This window comes from Echiichthys vipera, assembly GCF_963691815.1.
Source record: "Echiichthys vipera genome assembly, chromosome: 2".
Classification (NCBI taxonomy): Eukaryota; Metazoa; Chordata; class Actinopteri; order Perciformes; family Trachinidae; genus Echiichthys; species Echiichthys vipera.
In genome coordinates this window covers 17059080-17071829 of record NC_139827.1, presented here as the reverse complement: position 1 = coordinate 17071829, position 12750 = coordinate 17059080, and the positions used below count along the sequence as shown (strand labels likewise).

Genomic DNA, 12750 nt, shown 5'->3' with positions numbered 1-12750 from the left:
ACTATATGGACGAGTCCCAATCCTATTACAGCAAGCCAGCTCGTCAAGCCTCAGAGTGAAAAGTCAAACCTTTGTGTCTGAGCAAACAACTGGACAAGAAACACTGGACAGTTCCTGCTTTTTTTCTGTTGCAGATGCTCCTGGGATTTAAGGAGGAATTTATTTGTGATGTTAGACACAGAGTCTACATGTTGCAATGTCAAACTCACAGGAATTTGCTGATCAACTCTCTCCTTCTAAGAATTGTATTTTTAACCATACACACATGCCATTGTTTGTGGTTGATTCTCGGATGTATAAGTTGCAATTTGGGGAAAGACTGGCAGTAACATGACAATGTGGTACATATGCACTTGTAACACATGCAAAATGTTTCTGAGAACTGTTTCTTTACACTTCAAATTTCAGGTTGATGACCTCAGTTGTTGATTGTATTTGAGGCAAATTTACGTTATCCCTGATAATGTGATGTGTTTACACATACATTCTTTAACTACTTTCCAGCCAGGAGGGCATTATTTTATATTCTCTATGTCAGCTAGTTTTTAGCCTCTCAGAGGCCTTCAGGCTTTATGGAACAATGATTTGACACACACTTGTGTGTCATGTTAACACATTTGAATTTTATTGTGTGATTTAACGCCCTGTTCTCAATCCCTCCCCAGTTTTGAACATCGCAATCTTTTTTTTTTTAAACACTATTTGGTTATTTTAAGGCTACAAAACTACTTTGTAGCAGTAGTAGTTCTCGGGCTGGGAAAAACTCATGGGTTGCATTAAGATTATTACGTTTTTTATGTCAATTACGGTAAATTTACCAATGTAAATTAAGTAGTGAATATAAATATGTCAACATTGAATTTTGGTTTCACTCAGGACACAAAGACGTCTCCTGATGCAAAGTCTTGTGTTTGTTTGATCCATCCACTGCTTGATCTTTATACTACGTCAGCAGAGACTACATGCTGTGAAATGAATCCGAAAGCTAGAAATAAGTGAACATGTGAAATCAGAAAGATATTGGTGCGGTTGGCTCCTGGGCACTGCTGAGGTGCCCTTGAACAAGGCACCAAACTTCCAACTGCTCCATGGGCAGCTCACTTGCTCTGACATCTCTCTATTAATGCTTTTTTATTATGGTTTCATGATGTTTATGATCTCCTTACACCTTCGGTTGTTGATGTGCTTTTGATATTCTGTTTTTACTCTTTGTGAAAAAGAAAATCACCCTAAGGGCAATTGTTCGTTCATTCATTCATTCATGTTAAAAAAATGTTGTTAGTGCAGCATGTTGTGTAAATAATAGTAAAGGACACAAAGACAGATGTTCTATCGGAAATATTAACATTTATTGTGTTTATAGAACTGTTCTTCTCTGACAAAATACAGAGAAGATATTTTTCACTGAGGAGTGAAGGGTTCAGCAGCTTCAAGGAGAAGAGCAGAGCAAAACATTTCAGGGATATCACAATGATAGATGTAAAACCCTCTTTCATATTACAAAATATCCATTTGATTCATTTTTTTCCTCTGTGGAAAAGCTCAGGTCCAGAGCTGCTGACACCACTTGTTATGGGGACGTTGGAGAACTGACGAAAAGGCAGATAAAGATCATGAGACAAGTGTAAATGCTGGATTTATTTTATTTCCACGTCAAACCTCTAAATATTAAAATGCTGTCTCATCTCAAGTACAAGATTGTCAGCAGCTCAGACGACAGTTGGATTACATGAGGGACAATAGTGGCATTAGGGGTAATTGCAGAGGGAAGAGGGTTAAACAATTCCATATTTGGCCAGGTCGCCGAGCTCCATGTCCCCGAAGGCTTCCCATGGGCAAACCACTGTGATGTCTGTGCCAAGACCCTCCATGCCGGGGATGTCGTCTCCGAATCTGAGTGCAGAGGATAAAAAAAATCTGATGAGTACAAACTGGAAGATTTTTTTCTTTCTTGAAAATAGGAAAATAAAGTTAAGACTTATGTATATTTGCGTATGATCTTAAATCCATCTCACCCCTTCTGGCCGGGTTTAGGTGCCTTGCTCTTGAAGGTGCGCATGGCCCTTGTCTTGAATCTGGGTGGTCCCTTCTTGTCGGCGGGAGCTGCAACGTCTGCCATTTTAATTAGTTACTGAAAAGAAAAAGAACAACATATATCAGATCCATGCAACATATTGCATATTCTGCAGCGTAGAATTACTTTTTTTGTCAATGGACTTGCTTTGATAAGAGCAGAGAACAGCTCCAGTTCCTCTTACATAAACTTAAACAGGGCTTTCTGAAGCAATTGAAAAGTGGTTAAAATATTCTAAACATAGCGCAAGTGGGTAAAAACAGATATTTCTGGTCTTCTGCCTGTCCTCCTGCCTGCTTCACCTAAACTAGGGGTGTGTCAACAGCCATCATCCAAATCCATCAAGTAAAGAGAGGACATTAAAGAAACAGAGGCTGGGGTTCGAGCTGCACCAACAACAAGGTGAACACAAAGAGCTCTGTGTGAAGTCTTTCAGTAAGAATCTCAGATCTCATTTCAGCTCTTTTCCAGACATCAAGAAAAAACAGTTTAAAGCCATCACTGTGTCTGTATTTCTCTTCTCTGAATCATCACATGTTATCAAAGCAGTAAGAGCCTCCCTGTACCAGCTGAGGAAATTGCAGTTTCATCTTACCTTCTGTTGAAGTCTCAAAGTGTTTTTATGATGCTGTCTGATGAGCCTTGTGTCTCACTTGTGGTGTTCCTGTGTCCAGCTTCTCCTTTTTAAAGTCCTCCGAGCGGCTAATCCCCTCAGATGTTCTGTGATTGCTGCATGTGCCAACTCTGCTCTGTGCTCTTCTGTACCAGCTCAGCCACGAATAGACGAGATAAAGAGGAGAGAGATATAAATATAAAGTGTATTTCAAGTTACTGTAGATAAGCCTGTCAACATGTGAATTACTGTAAATTATGGAGGTGTCGTTTATTAGCAGGAGTGAGTGCCAGTAATAAGCGTGACTATCAAGTTGAAACCTTAAATTCTGCTGAAAGATATGCATTGTCTGTCACAGTCTTCAACAATCAAGAACACACAAGTATTCAGCTCTAAATCCTAGGTCTCTTTGCTTGGACTCAGATAAAAGAGGGACAACACTGTTTAAGACAGTATCTGCCAACTGAATAATTGGGTAAAAATAAGCATATTGCGTAAATTAAGTAACATATGTAAGTTATGTATTTGTTTGACCCATCCATCCACCCTTTGTTTCTCCCTACAAAAACTGTGGAAACAACATAACAAGAAAATGACACACCTCTAAATGGCCCTAAATGACTTAGGGAAGACAGTTTAGCATTACAACTTGTTTGTAGCCAGATAAAGAATTTAAAAAAGAGTCAACTTAAATTATATTGAAAATTAGAACAACAGAAAAAAAGTACTGTAGCAGGCAGCAGTATGAGTGTCAGGGTAGTGACTCAAATGTGGGATATTTAAACCAATACTACATATTTCCTTTTCCTAAACCTTTTACAGCAGTCAGAATAGTCAATGTGCAGCAATATCTCAAAGAAAATAATGCAGCACGTGTACTCAGTCCAATACTAATGCTTGATATAAAATCAGAAAGAAGAAACGTGTAGAGGTGATTAGAGGAAATTAGGACACACAATAAGGTACTCAGTGTGATTTAATCAAGATGATTACTGTGCATGTGCTTTCTGTGACTTTGCAATGTCTAATCCTGCTTCAGCTGCTTCTGTCCTTATAAGATGCTTATTAACATTTGGTTGTGTTATAAGTTGATAAAACTATTACTATAAGTATGTATAATATGTATAAGCACTTATATGAAATGCATTATAATGCAATTATTAACAGTTAACTATGCACTTTTTAAGTTGAGCTTTTTGCAGCTAATGGATCTATATATATATAGATAACAGTGCCTTGTTATGGTTAATAAATCCTTTATTATGCTTTATGTTGACGTTTTTGAAGAGAGATTTAATGAGATGCAACAGAGAGCCAGAGTTGAACCTGAGCTTCTGTGATAAGGACATGGTACACGCACCTTATCAGGTGAGCAACAGGGCACGTAGTAGACTTGTTAACAGTCAATTATATTTTCACAGCTCCTGCGTCTCTAATAAACACTAAATGTGGTCAAGGCTGATAAAATATGAATAATAAGATACATATATGAATACAATATCGGTGAAGACAACACACTTTAAAGCCCCTGTCACACAAGCACTGCAAACCTGAAACTCTGGTGGGGGGGGGGGGGGTACTGTCATGATTCCATCCTGGCAGCCTGTGTTTTGTCTCCCCTCTCTGTGTTTGTCTGTTGTGAGCTGGAGGCTTGGTTTTCCGGGGCAGGCTTATCCAGGTGGAACTCATTGGAACTAATCACCTCCCTTCCTGTAAATTAAGACGGACCTGAGACTCATTCACAGCCAGATCGTTTCATCAGCAGAGCGGTAGTGTGTTGTGAACCTTGGCTTCTTAGATACTCAGTACTCAGTTTTTTCTCCATGTCTCCGTGAATCTGTTCATAATTGCTCCTGTGCTTTTTGCTTCAGTCACCCGTTATCCTTTCGACCTGCCTGCCAGCCTGCTTGCCTGCCTGCCAGCCTGTCTCCCAGCTTACCACCCGCCTGTGCTCATTCCCCATGGCCATTCTTTCCCACTCCTTTTCCCCTCGTTCACTGTGCACTGTTTGTGTGAAGTAAGCTTTATTAAATCCGTTAAAATGGACTCTGAGTTTGTGTCAAAAAACATTCTAGTCTGTATGTTTAGGTCATATCTCCATGACAACACTGAGGCTAGTTTTTATTTTATTGGAGGTTAAAGTTTATGAATATTTAGGGGTGTGGCCTCTTGAGTGACAGCTAGCCGCTAGTCTGCACTTCGTCTCGAACATATACGTCAGCCAGATGGACGTATATTCCTCTCCCCAACATCACATCAATGCCCTTTTTTGGTAAGAGGAAATGAGGCAAGATGGCGACTCCCATAGGCGAGTACAATTGGATCAGCTTGAGAGAACGGACCTCGATGGGTATGCTACATCCATTTTTTATACGGTATATGGTGAGTGGGCATCAGACACAGAGAATCACCTGTTGTGTGCTGCATGTGAAACCCAAACTCCAAGTTATGTCCGCAGCTGATTCTGCTGACATTGTCAGCAGTTCATATGTGAAAACAGTTCTTTTGTGAATGTTCATTATTAACCTTAACAAGGCATTGTTCTGTCTTTAGATCCAGTAGCTGCAAAAAGCATTAAACTGACCTTTTTAAAAAACAGCCAGACTGGCTGGATAATCTAATTTTAAGCTGATTTAGTAGGTGCACTGACAGACTACAACATAATTAACTCAAGAAAGACTTAATCATCTTACAGAGTAGTCTTTAAACAGCTTACACATTTCTTTTATGTTTTTCTTTTGTCCATAAGCAGTGATAATAGATTTAAGACCCCCCTCCAATGACAATCAAGTTTTTAACCTTGTTGACACATCTATATGGTGTTTAGAGAGCAGTCACTACCATGGCTGAGCATTTCTGCCGTGAAACTACAATGTATCAATGAAAGTCCCTAAAGTCTGGATTCAGACAGCCAGGGTCCCTTTCATCACAAACCTAAGGGACCAATCCTGTTAACTTGTGGCTAGGCATTTCGTGGCGTTAATAAAGATGAGAGCAACACATGACGCCATGCCCCCATTTCGGTAAAAAAAACTGCCAGCTTTGACTGATGGTAAATACAAATCCCGCCGTAATCTGTCCTGATTTCGCCTATTTTACGTTAAGCGGCCTGGAAACCTCCTGTAATGGCCAACGTTAGTCAGGCAGACAGCTACATTACGTCGTTGCTGAGCAATGATCGGCGTTATATGGAAAGAATCAAAGACTTAGAGAATGTTTTTCCACAGCTTATACAGCTTATAGAAGGAGAAGTGGGTAAACGAGCCCACTCAGTGTCCAGAGGTGACATAGCCAGGCTTTGTCCGCCGAAGGTTAAATGAGTTTGAAAATGTCTTTCTCTCACATACACACACCCTCACTGCATCTTTCTGCCACCATTCTATCAATAAATAAGGAAAAATTACTTGAATTTCCTCAAATGTAATTTAATTTATTTTTATAAACTGAGTATTAACTTCTGTTTTTCAAATTAGCGCCTATAAAACACTGAGGTCTTCTCCTTTGTTTTCACCGACGAGTGGGGGGGGCCTTTTACGTGACGTAGGGTTACTCTCTTCTTCTGCAGCGGTGGTGGACGGGGCTCGAGGGCACATCCAGAATTTGTTATTGAGGGAGTAAAGTAGATGTGCTTCCATCCCCTTTCAGAGAGTTTTTTAAAGACGTGTTTATGGGAAAATCGTTTTAAAGAAAATATTAATCATAGAACAGTATTTTTACATACTTATGTTTTTGTCGTGTTTTTTTGTACATGCCTCTTTAAATTTATCAGTAAATACCTCTTCAGACTTTGAAAACTACATTATTAAAATATTTCTGTAATTTGGCTGCAGTTGGTCGTAGAAAGATCACAGTCATTTCCAACAACACATTTTTCTTTACAGATCGATGAAATTCACATTATTACCCAGTATACATTTACTTTGATAGTTGTTTCACTGTTGTTTTACACTCTGTCATCAGTTCCAGCAGATTCTGTTTAGATTTCCCATTTAACAGCCTACTTCCGAGGTCAAAAGGTTAACAGAGTTATTAAGCAGAGGAGGCCAGATCAGAGCTGGGCCAAAGACAGAGAGGGCCAAAGAGAGAGCCTGAGGCATGAGGGGTTTCTGATCAGATTGGCATTAGGGGTGTCATCACAAATGATGTCCCTTTCTTGATGATTAGACACATAGGGCAATATCCTACAGCAAGGTAACATCTTTTTCTCAAACTTGGAGTGATGCTAAATTGTGCAAATAAATGAAATGTCATTGATGTCATTTTGTATGTGGTTGTTATACCACGGTTTGAGCCAATCCGATTCCATGATGATTCCAACTACCTGTTTTATAATATCATATTATAATCGCCTATCTTTTCAGGCTTTCCTCAAATATTTGCTTCATGTGTGTAACTGGAATATTTTACTTTATGAGGACTTTGCAAATTATTCAAACAACACAAAAATCACTCTTTAGCTGATCTGCAGGCCCATGAGAGGCTGTGAAAAGACATTGCTTTGATTTAAAGGGTCACCAGTCAAAAAGGTTTGGAACAACTGCTCTACAGAAAGCTGTTTAGAAAAACTAATATAAGAACACATGTTTTCTTAAATATTGCGGTGTTAAACACATGGTTAACATTGTGAATATTTTATTTTTTTAGGTTATGTGTAGCCAACAAAACTACTTCGTAGCAGGAGAAGTAAAATGTGCTAGGGCTGGAAAAGCTCATGATTTGCATGAACATAATTACGTTTGTTACGGAAATTAGCCCAAGTTACATATGTAAGTTAAGTGGTGAACATAAATATTAAAATTGACTTTTGGTTTGACTATGGACACAAAGACGTCTCCTGGTTGAAAGTTTTGTGTTTGTTGGATCCATTCACTACTCGACTTCAATGTAGGAGAATATAAGGAGCAATGTAAGGGTTTGAGCAGAGGAAAAATATTTTTTTTGAGCACATAAATTATCTATACTTATTATTATCTATACTATATTTTTTTAAGATTCTTTTTTTAGCAGTTTTTTATTATTTTATTTTATAGGAAAGGGCCGCTGCGTCCAGGTCTTTCAGCCTACATGGAGCGACTGCTCTAACCACTGTGCCACCGGCCGCCCCATAAATTATATTATGAAGAGAAATTATATTTTGTAACGCCATATGAAAGTTATTTCTGAGAGGACAGAAACTTGGACACTTGAGGAGAGAAAAATTACCCTTACTGACCAAGTAAGAAGGGTGGACTGGTAGCTGGAGAGGTGCTGGTTCGCCTCCAGGGCATTGCTGAGGTGCCCTTGAACAAGAGATCAAACTTCCAACTGCTCCACGGCCAGCCCCCTCACCCTGACATCTCTCAATTAATGCATGCTTTTTTTTTTTTAGCATGATTTAATGATGTTTATGTCTTATATTATATAATGTCCTACCGGCACCTCTGGTTGTTGATGTTCTTTTGATGTTGTTTTTATGTTTTGTTATTTTTTATGCTCTACGTGAAAAAGCAAATTCCCTATGAACCAATCATTCATTCATTCATTCATGTTAAAATTATTTTAAACATCAATGCAGCATGTTGTGTTAATGATAGTAAAGGACACAAAGACAGATGTTCTATCAGAAATATTAACATTTATTGTGTTTATGGAATAGTTTCTCTCTACTGACAAAATAAAGAGGTCTTTTTCAATGAGGAGTGAAGGGAATTATAGAATTTTTCATAAAAATATATTTTTCATACAAAATAAATATCTGTGCATGTTGAATCGGCAGCTTCAAGGAGAGCAAAACATCTCAGGGATACCACAATAATAGATGTGAAACCCTTTTTCATATTACAAAATATCAATTTGATAATTTCTTTCCTCTGTGGAAAAGCTCAGGTCCAGAGCTGCTGACACCACTTGTTACGGAAGAATTGATGAAAAGGCAGATAAAGTGCATGAGACAAGAGTAAGTGCTGGGTTTCTTTTTTTTTACCAGGTCAAACCTCTAGATATTAAAATGCTGACGTACTGTAAGTACAAGATTTTCATTTTCTCAGACAACAGTTGGATTACATGAGGGACAATAGTGGCATTAGGGGTAAAGGCAGAGGGAAGAGGGTTAAACAATTCCATATTTCGCCAGGTCGCCGAGCTCCATGTCCCCAAAGGCTTCCCATGGGCAAACCACTGTGATGTCTGTGCCAAGTCCCTCCATGCCGGGGATGTCGTCTCCGAATCTGAGTGCAGAGCATAACAAAATCTGATGAGTACAAACTGGAAGATTTAGGGAAATAAAGTTAAAACTTGTGTATATTTTGCGTGTGATCTTAAATCCATCTCACCCCTTCTGGCCGGGTTTAGGCGCTTTGCTCTTGAAGGTGCGCATGGCCCTTGTCTTGAATTTGGGTGGTCCCTTCTTGTCGGCGGGAGCTGCAACATCTGCCATTTTGATTAGTTACTGAAAAGAAAATATATATATATATATATGTCAGTTCCATGCAACTCTCACTTCTTTAAAATGTTTCTGTTTGCCACTGCTTCATAATAAAGGCATTGTTCTCGAGGCAGTGGCAGATCAGCAACGCTCATATTCTGAAAGGTAAAATTACTGTTTTTATCAATGGACTCTGGTGGCTTTGATGAGAGCAGTGAGAAGCTCCAGGGCCCCTTACACAAACTTAAACAGGGCTTACTGACGCCAAGGAAAAGTTGTGAAAATATGTAATATAGATGTAAGTTCCTGTAACAAGTATCAGAACTATCCCTTTAAATGAAATATGTGATCATTTATTCATAACTTGCGTTGTGATTGAGAGTTGCCGTAGAATTAAACATGCCTTGCCATTGCAGATTCCTCTGCTACCATCAACCAATAATCTCCCCTTTATAGAGGTGTCTTATTGTAAAATGCTTGTCAACATCCAAACATAACAGCAAAGACAAAATGCATTAAACATTGACAATTACAAAAGTACAACCAGTGTTCAAACTCCTCTGGGATCATCCAAATCCATCAAGTAAAGAGAGGACATTATAAGGAAACAGAGGCTGGGGTTCGAGCTGCACCAACAACAAGGTGAACACAAAGAACTCTGTGTGAAGTCTTTCAGTAAGAATCTCAGATCTCATTTCAGCTCTTTTCCAGCCATCAAGAAAAAACAGTTTAAAGCCATCACTATGTATGTATTTCTCTTCTCTGAATCATCACATGTTATCAAAGCAGTAAGAGCCTCCCTGTACCAGCTGAGAAAATTGCAGTTCCATCTTACCTTCTGTTGAAGTCTCAAAGTGTTTTTATGATGCTGTCTGATGAGCCTTGTGTCTCACTTGTGGTGTTCCTGTGTCCAGCTTCTCCTTTTTAAAGTCCTCCGAGCGGCTAATCCCCTCAGATGTTCTGTGATTGCTGCATGTGCCAACTCTGCTCTGTGCTCTTCTGTACCAGCTCAGCCACGAATAGACGAGATAAAGAGGAGAGAGATATAAATACAAGCTCTCGCCTCTACTGTACCCCTCTGCATCAAATTATTTCAAATTATTTTTAAGATTACAATAACTGCTCATTTTGGCTTATTCAGAAATCATTTATCTACTGTTTATGAAAAATAACTGCAGGTTTCAAACATTTTCTTGGTTAATTCTGTTTTCAGAATCAGAATGAAGTTATTTACCAAATAGGTTTTCACTTACAAAGCATTTGCCCTGGTGTTCGGTGCATACAATAAATATATGAAGAGTAAACAAAAATAAAGGGAAAGTACTTCAACACTCCATAAATATAGAACAGAAAAAGATTTCCAATGGTGTTTCTACTTTTACTCCAGTAAAGACCAACTTCCTCCACTATTACATTTAATTCCCATAATTCTGTGTCTGATGGAGGAAATATATATTATTATATTTTAGTTCTGTTTCATTTTGCAGTTTATTTACTGCCATGAAAATGTAAAAATGACATGAAGCTATACAGAAGTCCTATGATGTCAGTGCCCTGTGACCAAGAAAACAGTGGCAATCATGAAATACTAAATGTATATTTTTACTTTATTTTGGAAATAAACATGTTGTAAATAAACAGGCTGACTCAAGGATCTGGAGCATGTGATGTAAGAGATGAGAAGCTTTGTCACTTAGTTAAAAATAAAGATCACTAAACCATTCAGTTCTTAATCCCTCACCCTATGACACGGACTCAGATTAAAGTAAGTGAGACCACATCAGACTTAATTATCTTACACACCAATCTATAAGGATCTGACAAACATATTTTATATGTAAAGGTATGTTTGTCCTTTGTCCATAAGTAGTGGTAATAACTTTAAGAACCCCTCCAATGAAAATCAAGTTTTTAACCTTGTTGACATATCTATGTTGTAGAGAAAGAGAGATCCATAAGGATAAGGCATTTAATACATTCATTTATTACCTAATTAATTATTAATTAGGCTAAGTAATAAGTCCTCGTTAAAAAGGGCATCACGCCATCAGTTTAAGCATGTTGTACTACTATGATGTGATCACTGGGTGTACAAACTGTTTTAAGTTGAACAAACTTAACAAATCAATTTTTGGCCTGAACGTCAGCATGTGTCAGAATCTTATTGGCTAATTATGAACTTCAACAAGTCAAAATCTCATTGGCTAATCCACTCAAGACTAGTCTGGACCTGTTTGATGGAGGTTTCCTTTGTCTTGTTCTCACAGAGTAAGATTTTATGTTTTCTTCATTTTGCTCAACGACCATGACCATAAACTATTTTGTAATGATTGAAAGCAAATTTTCGGCTTTGTCTTAAAGTACAAAATTTATTTACATCAGCTGATCCCAGATGACATTGGGAGTGAGGCGGGGTACACCCTGGACAGGACGCCAGTCTATCGCAGGGCATATAGAGAAAGATGTAGACATACAACCATTCACACCCACATTCACACCTACACGCAATTTAGAGTCATTAATTAACCTAACACGTGCATGTCTTTGGACTGTGAGAGGAAGCCGGGGAACCCGGAGAAAACCAACGCAGACACTGGGAGAACCCACTCAGACAGGGAGAACATACAAACTCCACACAGAAGAGCCCCAGCCCGGATTCAAACCAGGAACCCTCTTGCTATGAGGTGAAAGTGCGAACAACCACACCCTAGTGCCGCCATTTCAACCGAATCATACATTTAATTTGTGAAAAACAATAAATTTAATTGTAACAGATTACAGTAATTTTTTTAAGTTGATCCACAATATCACTTTTTTTCAGTGTAGTTAATATTCCTCTGAAAGTATTGGTCAGTGACACAATTACATCAACACATTAATTAGAATATTTTGTGATAGTAGTCCAAATATATTTTGAGAATGTATCAAAATAACATATTATAATATACAGTACGATCGCTTGACACATGAATAAAGACTGCGATAAACTTAAAATATAATCCTTATCTGATTTCTTCATGACAGTACTTAAAGTATTGTTAAGAGATCACAACGTGTCTGTAATTTTGGCGATATTGATGTCAGAGAATTCAGAATCGTTTCAAGTAATATATTTCTTTGCAGACAATAAACTTTCACATTATAACAAAGTTTACACTTAATTTGATAGTTATTTTAAAAATGATTCTCTTTGGTCTTCTTCTCAGATCAGTTAGGTCTCTGTGAGCTGTGCTCAGCGTCATAAAAACGTTTCACAGGTTTGCTGTGAGAGGAATGAAAGAGTCATAAGGGCAATAAAATGTCTCTCAGGAGAGGAAGGAAAAAGGGGGATAAGTGTATCTTGTTCATCAGCAAACTGGTTAATTTCAGTTTTTGACAAAGTCTCTTTATTCAACTCTTAAATCTTACTCTTAAAGACAGGAGTCTCAAAAAGTGAGTTATTTATGAGCTGACGTCTTTTTTGTCACTCTTTAATGTGTTTTAGTTCCTCCCAAAGTTCAAAGGGTCATGAGAGTGAGGAAGGGAGGGGGAGATCATAGGAGGCCAAGAATCAGAGATTGACAGAGAGAGCGAGAGGCCCAGTTCACTTTTTGATTAGGCTTTCGGGATTTATGATCAGACTGGCATTAGGGTTTCATCACGAATAGTGTCACCTCCTTG

The 12750-nt window shown here is 38.3% G+C and overlaps 2 pseudogenes across 2 annotated transcripts; both read right to left on the bottom strand.

Annotated features, from left to right (window-relative positions):
* Nucleotides 1-1727: 1727 nt before the first annotated feature.
* LOC310964194 lies at nt 1728-4656 on the bottom strand (annotated as a pseudogene). The gene is made up of 4 exons: nt 4563-4656; nt 2670-2842; nt 2016-2119; nt 1728-1893 (listed from the first exon to the last, which is right to left on the bottom strand). The product of its transcript is annotated as an uncharacterized misc_RNA (transcript).
* Nucleotides 4657-8775: 4119 nt separating this feature from the next.
* LOC310964187 (retinal cone rhodopsin-sensitive cGMP 3',5'-cyclic phosphodiesterase subunit gamma-like) lies at nt 8776-10217 on the bottom strand (annotated as a pseudogene). Its single transcript has 4 exons — nt 10205-10217; nt 9926-10098; nt 8999-9102; nt 8776-8893 (listed from the first exon to the last, which is right to left on the bottom strand). The product of its transcript is annotated as a retinal cone rhodopsin-sensitive cGMP 3',5'-cyclic phosphodiesterase subunit gamma-like (transcript).
* Nucleotides 10218-12750: the final 2533 nt, after the last annotated feature.